The 13,242-nt window shown below is 40.3% G+C and overlaps 1 protein-coding gene across 1 annotated transcript in view; it reads left to right on the forward strand.

The window, feature by feature from the left end:
• Positions 1-13,242, forward strand: part of WDPCP (WD repeat containing planar cell polarity effector) — a 730,102-nt gene that overhangs the window by 215,313 nt on the left and 501,547 nt on the right. The window lies entirely within an intron of this gene.

Genomic DNA, 13,242 nt, shown 5'->3' on the forward strand with positions numbered 1-13,242 from the left:
CATTACTTTTCATTCTTTATTCTCTAATCTTGTCTTCACATTTTATTTCATTAAGTTGATCTTCAATCTCTGATATCCTTTCTTCTGCTTGATCAGTTCGGCTATTGATACTTGTGTATGCTTCACGAAGTTCTTGTGCTGTTTTTCAGCTCCATCATGTCATTTATGTTCTTCTCTAAACTGGTTATTCTAGTTAGCAATTCCTCTAACCTTTTTTCAAGGTTCTTAGCTTTCTTGCCTTGGGTTAGAATGTGCTCCTTTAGCTCAGAGGAGTTTGTTATTAGCCACCTTCTGAAGTCTACATCAGTTAATTTGTCAAACTCATTTTTCATCCAGTTTTGTTCCCTTGCTGGTGAGGAGTTGTGATCCTTTGGAAGAAAAGGGGTGTTCTGGTTTCTGGAATTTTCAGCCTTTCTGTGCTGGTTTTTCCTCATCTTTGTGGATTTATCTACCTTTGGTCTTTGATGTTGGTGACCTTTGGATGGGGTTTTGGTGTGGGTGTCCTTTTTGTTGATGTTGATGCTATTGTTTTCTGTTTGTTAGTTTTCCTTCCCCTCTGCTCAGGTCTGCTGGAGTTTGCTGGAGGTCCACTGCAGAGTCTGTTTGCCTGAGTATCGGTGGCTGCAGAACAGCAAAGATTGCTGCCTGTTCCTCCCTCTGGAAGCTTTGTCCCAGAGGGGCACCTGCCAGATGCCAGCTGGAGCTCTCCTTTATGTCTGTTGACCCCTGCTGGGAGGTGTCTCCCAGTCAGGAGGCAGGGGGTTCAGGCACCCACTTGAGGAGACAGTCTGTCCCTTAGCAGAGCTCAAGCACTGTGCTGGGAGATCTGCTGCTCTCTTCAGAGCTGGCAGACAGGAACGTTTAAATCTGCTGAAGCTGTGCCCACACCCACCCCTTCCCCCAGGTGCTCTGTCCCAGGGAGATGGGAGTTTTATCTCTAAGCCCCTGACGGGGGCTGCTGCCTTTCTTTCAGGGATGTCCTGCCCAGAGGGGAGGAATCTAGAGAGGCAGTCCGGTTACAGTGGCTTTGCCAAGCTGCAGTGGGCTCTACTCAGTTCGAACTTCCGAAAGGCTTTGTTTACACTGTGAAGGGAAAACTGTCTACTCAAGTCTCAGTAATAGTGGATGCCCCTCCCCCTACCAAGCTTGAGCATCCCAGGTAGACTTCAGACTGCTGTGCTGGCAGTGAGAATTTCAAGCCAATGAGTCTTAGCTTGCTGGGCTCTGTTGGGGTGGGATCCTCTGAGCTAGACCAGTTGGCTCCCTGGCTTTAGCCCCCTTTCCAGGGGGGTGAACGCTTCTGTCACACTGGTGTTCCAGGTGCCACTGGGGTAGGAAAAAAAACTCCTGCAGCTAGCTCAGTGTCTGCCCAAATGGCCACCTAGTTTTGTGTTTGAAACCTAGGGCCCTGGTGGTGTAGGCACCTGAGGGGGTCCCCTGGTCTATGGGTTGCAAAGCCTATGGGAAAAGCGTAGTATCTGGGCTGGAATGCACCATTTTTCATGGCACAGTCCCTCACAGCTTCCCTTGGCTTGGGGAGGGAGTTCCCCGACCCCTTGCACTTCCCAGGTGAAGCAATGCCCCACTCTGCTTTGGCTTGCTCTCCATGGGCCGCACCCACTGTCTAACCAGTCCCAATGAGATGAGCTGGGTACCTCAGTTGAGAATGCAAAAATCACCCACCTTCTGCATTGATCTGCCTGTGAGCTGCAGACCAGAGCTGTTGCTATTTGGCCATCTTGCCAGCCACTTCCTAATCCTTGTATTTTTGTGTGAACCAGTTGCATGGTGCTAATATTTGAAATCGATAATAATTATTGAAAGATCTCCCTAGATACAAAGCATGGTGCCAGGCACTGTTAAAGAATAGAAGATGTAGATCCTGTTTTTCAGGTGCTTACAATCTAGTGAAATAGGACATAGACCGAGGAAGAGTAAATAATGACAGCAGTTAAGTTCAAAGGGAGGCAATGCTGCAAGGAAGTGCATGACCAGTGGCCACATGAGTTAGCTGTACCAAAAATCTATGAAAGCTTTGAAGAGGAAGGCTCATTTTAGATTGAGCTTTATAGAGTAGATGATAATTGAATCAAGTCATCAAGGGTAGGAGGGATGTGGATATATGAAGGTAAAGAAGGTTGGGTACTCCAAGTCTTGAAATCCCTTCTGTTAAAATCTTTTAAAAGGAAGCTGGATAATTTTCTCTGATGATCTGTTACCCATGACCCAACATACTGATATCAGTTTAAAACTCTTCTCTGCCCTTCACTATTTTTGCGTGCTTCCTAAATGGCCAGCCAACTAACATGGATTGGAGGAAGGGAGTGGTGGTCAAGAAACAAAGAAGATGACAGAATAAAGTCCTCCTGGGAGACCTGATAGTGGTTCTGTTTAATTTTACATTTTAACACGGATCAGGATGAAATAGATCCTCTTCACACCATACAATTTACAACCCATTTAAAACAAAAAATGATTATCCAGGCTGGGCGCAGTGGCTCATGCCTGTAATCCCAGCACTTTGGGAGGGTGAGGCGGGCGAATCACTTGAGGTCAGCAGTTTGAGACCAGCCTGACCAACATGGAGAAACCCTGTCTCTACTAAAAATACAAAATTAGCTAGGCGAGGTGGTGCATACCTGTAATCCCAGCTGCTCAGGAGCTGAGGCAGGAGAATTGCTTGAACCTGGGAGGCAGAGATTACGGTGAGCCGAGATTGCGCCATTGCACTCCAGCCTGGGCAACAAGAGTGAAACTCTGTCTCAAAAAAAAAAAAAAAAAAAAAAAAAAAAAAAATTACTATCCCACTTCTATCCTTCTATCAAAAGTAACACATTTTAAAAGGCCCACCGTACCCATGCTTCAAAAAGTGAACCAAGGGCATGCAGAATTATCAATTAGAGCTCAAGAGTGTTGAATAAGAAATCGTTCCAGTGTGGTGGTATCAGTATCTAAGGGAGGAACATAGGGGATAATCACTGATCATTTCACAATTGCAGCAAATGAATTCAGGAAAGAAAAAGAAAATGCTTAACACCTGGGCAATTAAATTCTTAATAATAAATTGGTGATGAGACTCGAATGTACTCTGTGTGTTGAAGGAAAGCAATGAAGTCCATTTCTACCTTAGTTGCTGATTGTACTTCCCGTTAAGCTATTAAGTTCAAAGGTGCAGTTTCCCCCCAGGAAATAAAACCTTCCAGATAAAGCTTTCCCAGTTCTTCATTCCACTCTGTGCTGGCTGAGTTTTCATTCTAAGCACTTGCTTGAGCATTTTGGGGAATCTTCTTCTCAACAGGGCGTTGATATTTGAGCAGAAAAGAAAATTGTTCTCATTTCTGACTCAAAGGTGGTATATTTACATAAGCCCCTCTTTCATTTAAATCTGTCTTAATCCTCAAGGATTTAGTAATTGAAATGCAAAATGCATTTTTTTATCAATGGAAAAAAAACATAAGAGAAAACAAACAGTACAGATAAAGAATTTTTAAAAACTATTTTCTTTTTTATTTTCATGTTGTCTTGCCTAAAAGCAGTGTGGTTTCAAGATAATTGTTTGTATTTACCTGATCTGGGTTGAAAACAAATGTGTACATATATGCATATGAAGGGGTTCAGAACATTCCATTCTAAAATATGTTGCTTTGGCATGCTGATCAGTTTGAGCTAAAAGAAATTGAGAACCAACTCTTTATCTCAACTGCCTAAAATAAAGTATAAATTTCCTCTTTTATAAAGGAAATTTACATTTATAAAGGAAATTTTCATTAGTAAAGGTATTTGTTCCAGGAAGATGGCCATCCCTGAAGACAACTTTTATCACCTGAGAGACTCTTATCTGTATAACAAGGCAGGCAACTTTTATTCACTATACATTTCCTCCTCTAGCCTTCCCACAATTTGCCTCCACCACCCCTGAGCAGTCCCAAACCCCTATTCCTTTCTGTAACCCCAGACAATATGAAAGTCTCAATCATCTGGCTGCTTAGTTTCATATATCTGTGGGACTCCTATGTGTACATATGTAATTATTTTTCTCCTATTAATCTATGTCAGTTTAATTCTTAGACCAGCCACAGAACCTAGAAGGGTATAAGAAAGCATTTTTTCCTCCCAAACACGTATGAAATAAGGAAGATATGAGGTTATAATTTCATTTGAAAGTACAATGTAATCATTTTAATCTTACTTTCAACCCATCTCTAAGTTCAAGATAATTTTGAAAATCCTTATTTTCAATTTCATAGCTGAATTGAAAGGCAGCTGGTCTACATTGTCACTCCAACAAATACATTAAAACATGGTTAATTATCTCTTATGGCTGCAAGAGCATGGCCAATGTGGAATTTATTCTGTGTCTTGAATGGCTTTCTTGAGAGTTATTACAAATTTTTCCTGTGGTGAGGTGCTAATTACAAGTGCTCAGTTCTGCCCCAGAAGACCTGCTGCCAAATCAGAGACAAAGCAAAAGCTCCTGGTTTGCATCCATTTCTAAATTTGTTTTTCCACTTACTCCAGCTTTATTTTTACTTTTGAGGATGTTAGAGAAAGGCATTTTGTTTTTACAAACAAAAAATTCTTAAACCTTAAATATCCTTGTCATTACTTCAATTAAAAAAAAGCATTTTGTTGGATAATCTCAAAGTTTCTTCCAGCTTTAAAATCCTTCTATGGATTGTAATTTTATTTAGTCCTTTTCACATTATCACTAATATCCTTATTTGCATATACTTTTTAAAATAATGATTTTTTTCTTCTCCACGTGAGTTGCTGTGTTTAAATAATGCTACTTATTTGCATTCTAATATAGGAGGAAGGGAGGAGAGTAATATGGTCTCTTTCCACATAAGCAAAGTTGTCCACTAATCAACATTATTGGCAATGCTAAAGCCACTAGAATCTTAAAATTATTTCCTTTTTGTTTTATATTTCTTATTTTATGCTATAGAGTAAAGGATATATAAAAGACTCAAAGGTGCACATTAGACTTACTTTTGCATGTTAAAAAGAAATCTAGCCTATTAGGCTAAGGTGAGGGTCTAGCATGGACTGGCTCCTACTTACCTCTCCAATTCCATTTTCAGCCCCTTTACCCTCCCTCCCTTAATTCCCCCAGTTTGTTTTAGGCCTAAACAGACCTTTTCTTTCCTAAAACAGGAGGAGTTTTTTCCAGGCTCAAGGCTTTTCCATTTATAATTCCCTTTGTGAGGTAAGGAAGGAACTCCCCCTCTCCCTTCTTATTCTTCAGATCTTGGCCTTAAATATCAATGCCTCAGAAAGATTTAGAGAACCATCCCTATCTAAGTAGATTCTCACCTCTGTAAGTTTCTTAACATTGCACTATTTCCTGCAAAGAATTTATTGTACTATATGTGTGTTATTTATAGTATGTTCCATAAAGATAGAATTCATCAATGTACCTGGAATTAGCACAATGCCATGCACAGACTAATCTCTCTGTTGAAAAAATAAATGAACAGGAGAGCATTAACTCTGAGCAACTTTATTCTGGAAATGCCCCAGCTCAAGCCTGAGAATATTATTATTACCAAGGTAACTTCCAGCCAGAATAAGTAGTGCTATGAATTTAGCTCTATGGTGAAACAAGAAAGCTTATTCTCAGGGCCACAAAGTAAGAGAAGAAGCATGAGTAGAAAATCATGCACACATAAATCATGTGCGGAACCCAGGTGTAATCCTAAGGGTTGTGGCTGACACCCCTCTTGAAATGGCCTCATTGCCTGGGGTGGCACCTGAAGTTCTTGGTCTTGTGGCTAAGGAAATCAAGGACACAAACACACCAAGGGTGAGGTTAGAGCAGAAGTTTAATAGGCAAAAGAAACAGCTCTCTGCTGCAGAGTGGGGTCCCCAAAAGTGTTGCCATTCTGCAGGGAAATGCAAGGGTTTTTATAAATGAGTTAGTGGGGAGGGGGTATCTTATTTACCTAGGGCATGAAAAACAGGTTAGAACCAGGTGTGCCATCTGCACAGAGCACGAATCTCTGGCAGCCCCCACCCCTACCTTTTATTATGCAGACGGCTCCTTGGCCTCAGCTTCTTCGCATTGCTTATTTCTTTCCTACTGTGCATGTGCTAAAAAAGGGAAGGTAGATCCCACATGGTGGACATGCCTGGCCCCAGGTACTCCTTTCTGTTGGTGCGGCTGCAGGCATCTCCCCATGAGTATGTCGAAAAAAGGAAAGGAATGTGCTCACTAAGGCCCATTGTGTTTACTGGGACCCACTGTATGTATGTGAAACTTGCCAATTACCCAGGAAGCTCCACCTCTGTGTCATAGCTGCTTCCTTATCTGTGTTTGCAGCCTGATCTTCCAGGCTGCTCTTTGTTAAAAGGTAAGTGATTTCCTGGGCTGCTTTTTGTTAGAAGGGAAGTTCTGCCGAGAACTCTTTGCCCTGTCTGCCTAGCTAGTTTCTTTCTACCTCCTCTCTCACTATAACAAAAACAGGTTAACAAGAGAAAAGCCTAAAAAACTTATTTTATCAAAGTTTTATGTGATACAGGAGGCTTCAGAATGAAAATCCCAAAACCTAGGGAAAATTGTCTGTTTTTATGCTTAGGTTCAATGAAGAATAGACAGTTGTGTAGAAATGTGATTGGATACAGGGTATGATCTAATGGTAATCAACTGAGGGGAGAAACCTAGCAAGGCCTGTCTGTTCAGATTCTTGAAATTCCTCTCTGGGAAGCATTTCATCCTCCAAGGTATGGGGCAGAATCCCTATGGAATGAGGTTCTTCAAGTGAAAAAGTATGATGTCTTTGTGTTCTGAGCCCTAACAGTGCCATCTCCCTCTAAGTATAAAATGATAGAGTTCATCTAGGCTTCATTAGGAGTAAGACTAAATGGGTAGACATAGGAGTGGAGGGAAAGTTTGCCATTTGCCTTCTGAAGGTTTGCTGAAATGAACTGACAGTAGGGAGATTAACAGGAGAAAAAGGCATACAAATTTATTAACATGCAAGTGTGTACAGAAGCCATACAAAATATGAAACTCAAAGAAGGGTCAGATGGTTGAGGTTTAAAAATCTTCTTCATAGGGGAGAGGGAATGGGGGATGTGGGCAATTTTGAGGGGTAGTAAATGATTTTCAGGATAATTGAATGAGCCCAAAGAACAGACATTGGTCTGGAACAAAAATTCATTCTGAGCACTAGGGGAGGTGGTGGGATAGTGACGGGCAGAGCTTCCCTGTGAACGGAGGTTCTTATATTATGTAAATAAAGTCTCCCAGGTAATCTCTTGGAGCTGCTCTCAGAAAAATGAATAAAAAGTCTGTCCGAGCATGGTGATGATGTTTAGTCTTTTCTCCAGTGGTTAATCTTGCCTAGTTATTTGATGAGATTCCTAGGGAGGGGGTCTTAAGACAATTGCATTTCTTCTGAAAGAAGTTTTCCTCAGTCAGACAAGGGAAATTCCAGAGATAACCTCTCCCTGTGCTTGGGGTTTGGGGTAGAAATAAGAGAAGGCTAGAAACTCCTCGGTTCTTAGCCTTTCCAAGTTCCTTTAATTCAGAAGTGTTCGGCATGACAAAGCATCATACTTTGGGGTATTGTTCTCTGCACTCCAACAGTGGAAATGGTGAATAATATTGGTGTTTCTGCCCAGATTCCTTTTAGCACCCATGCTCCCATTCCCTTGGACTTTCCTTTGCTTCTAACAGCTAGCATCTGGGGTTCTTTTTGGAGGACTGTGCCTGTACTGCTACAGCCTGCTTTGCTGGCAGCATAGAGAGCAGGCAATGGCTGGGAATTACATTCTCCACCCCCATCCCATGATTGGGAGGTTTGTATGAAATAAAAGCCCCAGGCTCCTTGCCTAAGAACAGAAGTTTCCCTGATTTCATCAGGCTGGAGCCATCCTTGGCTAGATGCACCATTGCTTGGCTTCCTCCTTTTCCCTGCTCCTGCTCTTCTTCCTTAGAGATTTCTCCTGGGAGCACTGCCTTAGTAAATCACATGCATTTGAATCCCCAGAAACCTCATTTTAGGGTCTACTACTGGAGGACTAGTCTTAAGACAGTGGGACAAAGGTTCTTGGGATTTTTTCCCCCCTTAATCAATATGCACAAGTTGACTACCTATGTGTAAGGCAGTCTAGAGAAGCAGAGAAGAGCATTCTAAGCAAAGAGAACAGCCAAACAAAGGCATGGAGCCATGCACGTGACTAACTGTCCAAGTACTTTAACATGGCCAGCATGGAAGGTATGGAAGGTACACGGAATAATAGTCAAAGACGGGGCTGGAAGGTGTCACTTGAGGCCACATTATAATAGACTTTGAAGTGATGCTAAGAAGTAAAAAAAAAAAAAAAAGAAAGAAAGGAAAAGAAAAGGAAAAAACCTATGGGGAGAAAAAAATAACATTTTTCCCCTACCTGCCTAGGTCCTAGCCTCCATCTCGGGCCCTGGAAATCTAACTGACAAAAGACAGATTAACAAAAGAAAAACAGAATTTACTAACACATGTAGTACACATACATGTGGGAGAAACTCAGTGATGAGTAACTGAAAACGATGGTTAGAATTTGAGTTTATATAGCATCTTCACAAAAAACCAGCCCATTTAGATGTGACGAGACAAAGGAAAAGGTTTTAAGCTTTCAAGGGTGGTAAACTGTGGAAAGGTAAGTGTATGGGGGAAACAAAAGGAATAAGGTTTGTTTTCATATGTCCATGTCAGTGCCAACTTTCTGTCTTCTTCATGGTCATGAAACTTCCCTAGGAGAGAGGATTTATGGCAGTCCTCATTTTCAGAAGTTTCTGCTTTTAGTCAGACAAGGGAGGCGCTGGGAAAGCTGCTTCTGTATCTGTTGAATCTGAAATGACTTTAGCTCAAAATACTTCTTATGCTAAAGTGGCATATTTTGGGGTGGCGTATTTCGATCCCCTACAAACCCAATAAGTAAATTGAGCCCTTACCATGTGCTTTCCATTTAAATAATCCTCACAAAAACATTTTAAAGGTTGTACTATTAATATCCCCATTTTGTATCTGAGGGAGTCAAAACGTAGAAAGGTTGTTTAAGGACACCTAAAAAGAGTCAGAGCTGGAATCCAAGCTTGTCTGACTTCCAAGCCCATGAGTTGGTCTATTCTTCAAAAAACGTGAAGTAAAATGTCGTTGTTAATCAGTAACTCTAGAGCAAGTCTGGATTGGACTAGGGAGAGAGGGGAGGCATAGACTCCAAACTGAGCTCCCATTTCCATTGTTATTGCAGAAGTCTTTTATGAAGAAATAATGATGGCTTGGACCAGGGTGATGGTGGTAAGGACATGAGAAAACTGGATGGTTTTAAAGATGTCTATTCTGCTTAAAAGTGCTTTACTCAATTGTGCTACCCAGGTCAGGCTATGAGTTTGATTTAGAATACGAGTCTATTCCCAGCAGAGTTAGAGGGCAAATTGACAAGAACCCATTTATTCAACAATGTGTATTGAACTGTCACTATATTGTGCTGGATGATACCAATTAGGTGACACTACTGGAATGAAAGCGTATATATTTCTACTGAGTCAGTAACCATTTTAGTTTGTCTAAGAACCCACCAATATTCAGAAACCAAAACAGATATGTTTCTTGTTTTGAGGTTTGTTTAAAGCCATCAAGATCATAAAGATGATGAGTTCTCATACCAATTTCACAAGGACAACTAGGAACTTATTTTTGTTGCTTTTTGTTTTTCGTAGTCAAATTCTTAAGCTTACATACCAAAAAGGTACTTTCTAATATATTTTTCCCCTGGTCAACATTTCTTGAGAAATATTGTGGCTGGTTTAATCAAGGTATTGTTAAAAAAAAGTGGGGGGTTAGAAAGGACAGTTAAAATGGTATTAAATGTACATATAATATCAAATCCAGAAGGCTGCTGCTTTCATAACAAACTAGATTCAACAGTATTAAAAAAAAATCTGCTGTGTTTTAGGAATTTATCCTGCAGATACACTTGTACATGTATGAAATAACCAACTTACAAAAATAGTCCAGCATCTTTATAGTAGTAAAAGATTGAAAAGAATCTAAAAGTCCATCAATAGGAGACTGGCTAAATAAAGTTTGGTATATCCATTCAACAGAGTACTACATAACTTTAAAAATGAATGGGGTGGCTCTGCAGGTATCTATATAGCTTTTATGTTTTTTTTGAGACAGGGTCTTGCACTGTCACCTAAGCTGGAGTGCTGTGGCATGATCTCAGTTCTTTGCAACCTCTGCTTCTGGGGCTCAAGTAATCCTCCCATCTCAGCCTCCCAAGTAGCTGGAACCACAGGTGTGAGCCAGCAAACTGGGCTAATTGTTTTATTTTATTTTTGTAAGACGGGGTCTTGCCATGTTGCCCAGGTTGGTCTCGAACTCCTGAGCTCAAAGCGATCTGCCTGCCTGGGCCCCCCAAAGTGCTGGGATTACAGGCATGAGCCACTGTGCCTGACGCTAAGTATCTATATAGCTTTAAGATGTATTACTAAAGGAAAAACACAGAGTGCAGAACAGTGTGTTATAATTTATGTACAAAAGGGGATGGTTACATGCACACACATATATTTACATACATACTTTGGTTATGCATTGAATGTTTCTGAGCTATAGGCCATGGGACAAAAACAAGGCTTAAATGGGTGGGAGTCAGGTGAGCAAAGAACACTTCTTTTCACTATGTATTCCTTTTTTTTTTTAATTCTCAAAATAAATATGTGTATTTTTTGTCCTGTAAGGATAAACAAAAACTTGGTTTTCATTTAACACCATTTCATTGATTTTCTAATGTATATATAACTTTTATTTAAATTATGATTTAACTGGCAGTGGAATTATAGGGTTTTTCCCCCACTCCTTCTTTATGTTTTATTAGAATTAAATAAAGCTGCACTGGCCATCCACTTGTTGTTCAGGAAACATTACCAGGGTCATGATCTGCAGAGGTCAATATTCCCTTAAGGTTTAGGTTTATACAGATTGTACCTCTTTTGGAAAGCTTCTTAATCTAACTTTATTGGCTTAAAATGTAATGCCTTTTGCCCTGTAATGCACCCATGTATCATTTCCTCAAGTACTAGTAAAAATGCTTAGGAAAGGCATAGTCTTTTCACATATTATCATGCTGCTTGAAGACACAACTTCCTGGGCCTGGACTCCATTAAGAGAAGGAGCAACAAAATGCTTTGTTCTCTTGGTAAAGGTGATGGAAGTGAAGAGCATTAAAAAAATGGCATAAAGAGATAATCAGTTTCACAGTGTGAATATTCAAACCGAAACCCATGCTTCAAAGGCAAAGTTGGTGAAAAATTACTTGTTTCTACAAGTAATCTAGATCTCTCCAATAACTTTCATATATACATACTTTCTTCATATAACATTTTCTTTCGTTTTTTAAAAAGACAATCTTGCTCTGTCACCCAGACTAAAGTGCAGTGGCATGATCATGGCTCACTGCAACCTTGACCTCCAGGGTTCAAGCGACCCTCCCACCTCAGACTCCCGAGTAGTTGGGACTACAGGTGTGCACCACCATGCCTGGCTAATTTTTTATTTTTAGTAGAGATGGGGTCTCACTACATTGCTCAGGCTGGTCTGCAATCCTCCCACCTTAGCTTCCCAAAGTGTTGGGATTACACGCATGAGTCACTGCACCCAGCCAAGATTTTCTTTTTAATTCTACATGAAATTAGTTTTCATGCTTCCAACTAATTGCTCTTCTAAAGATATGTTTGATTCATTTGTTTTTTTCTTTTCTGGCTTATATAAAGTGGATAGAAGGTAATGATAGAGGAAACCAACAGGAAGGAGTAAGAGCATGTTTTCTTTCTCTTCTGCCATCCAGTCCCCCTCTAGTACCCTTTATTAGTGTGTGTATATATATATTTTTTGTTGTTGTTGTTTTGTTTTGAAATGGAGTCTTGCTGTCACCCAGGCTGGAGTGCAGTGGCATGATCTCGGTTCACTGCAACCTCCCAGGTTCAGGTGATTCTCCTGCCTCAGCCTCCTGAGTAGCTGGGATTACAGGCATGCACCACCATGCCTGACTAATTTTTGTATTTTTAGTAGTGACAGGGTTTCACCATGTTGGCCAGGCTAGTCTTGAACTCCTGACCTCAAATGATCTGCCCGCCTCGGCCTCCCAAAGTACTGGGATTATAAGCATGAGCCACCGCGCCTGGCCTATTAGCACATTTTTAACAAGGAGCAGCTGGTAAAGAAATGTGGCTTGCCAAATTCCAGTCCTAATGTCACGAGAATATAGAAGGGAGTGTTTGGAACTGAAAGAAAATAACAACTGGTACAATTCATACTTACTTTATACAAAATTTTGTTCATTCTATATGAAATTTTGTTTTTGTGCTTCCGATTAATAGTAGTCCTAAAGGTAGTTTTACTCAACTTGCTTTTTCTTTTCTACATCATATAATGATCTAGGTAATTTTTAATTTTTTAAAAAGGAGACGACGGTCTCACTCTGTTGCCTAGGCTGGAGTGCAGTGGCGTGATCCTAGCTCACTGCAGCCTTGAATTCCTGTGCCTAGGTGATCCTCTTGCCTTACTTTCCGGAGTAGCTGGGATTACAGGAATCCACCACTGCACTCAGCTAATTTTTAAATTTTTTTGTAGAGATGGGGTCTTGTTTTGTTGCCCAGGCTAGCCTTGAACTCCTGGCTTCAATCAATCCTCCTGCCCTGGCCTCCCAAAGTAGTAATTTTAAATAAGTCCAACCAACAAATATTTGAGCATCCATGAAGAGTACTATGTTAGGCCTGGAGATATTTATTAATACAATATTGCCTATTACATGTGGACAGTGTGTTAAGCATGAGGATGAAAAGATAGAAAATGCCTTCTGCCATCATAGGTTTGGGGAAAAACAAGACTATTAAAAAAACTCCACTATTTTTCTAGTAATAAGCTTAGTTTATTACTTACTCCTAACATCATAACACTATGCTAGTGTTACTCCTAACACTAGCATAAACTTCTGTGGTATTTAGTGGTTTTGAAATATAAATGATTCCTTATCTGCTAAAAAGTAATACCTCCAGTGAAAACCTATTACCATTTTTTTAATATAATGAAAATATTCTAATTTCATCCAATGGCATAACACTGTTAACAATATTATCTGCAACTTATTTAATATTAGTAGCTAGCCTTAAAATCAAATTATCTACAAAGCGTAAACCTTTAAGATTTTAAAAATATGGTATTTGTTCAACGTAGGTAATGTTTACAAATATAT

This window comes from Pan paniscus, chromosome 12 (genome assembly GCF_029289425.2).
Source record: "Pan paniscus chromosome 12, NHGRI_mPanPan1-v2.0_pri, whole genome shotgun sequence".
NCBI classification, from domain to species: Eukaryota; Metazoa; Chordata; class Mammalia; order Primates; family Hominidae; genus Pan; species Pan paniscus.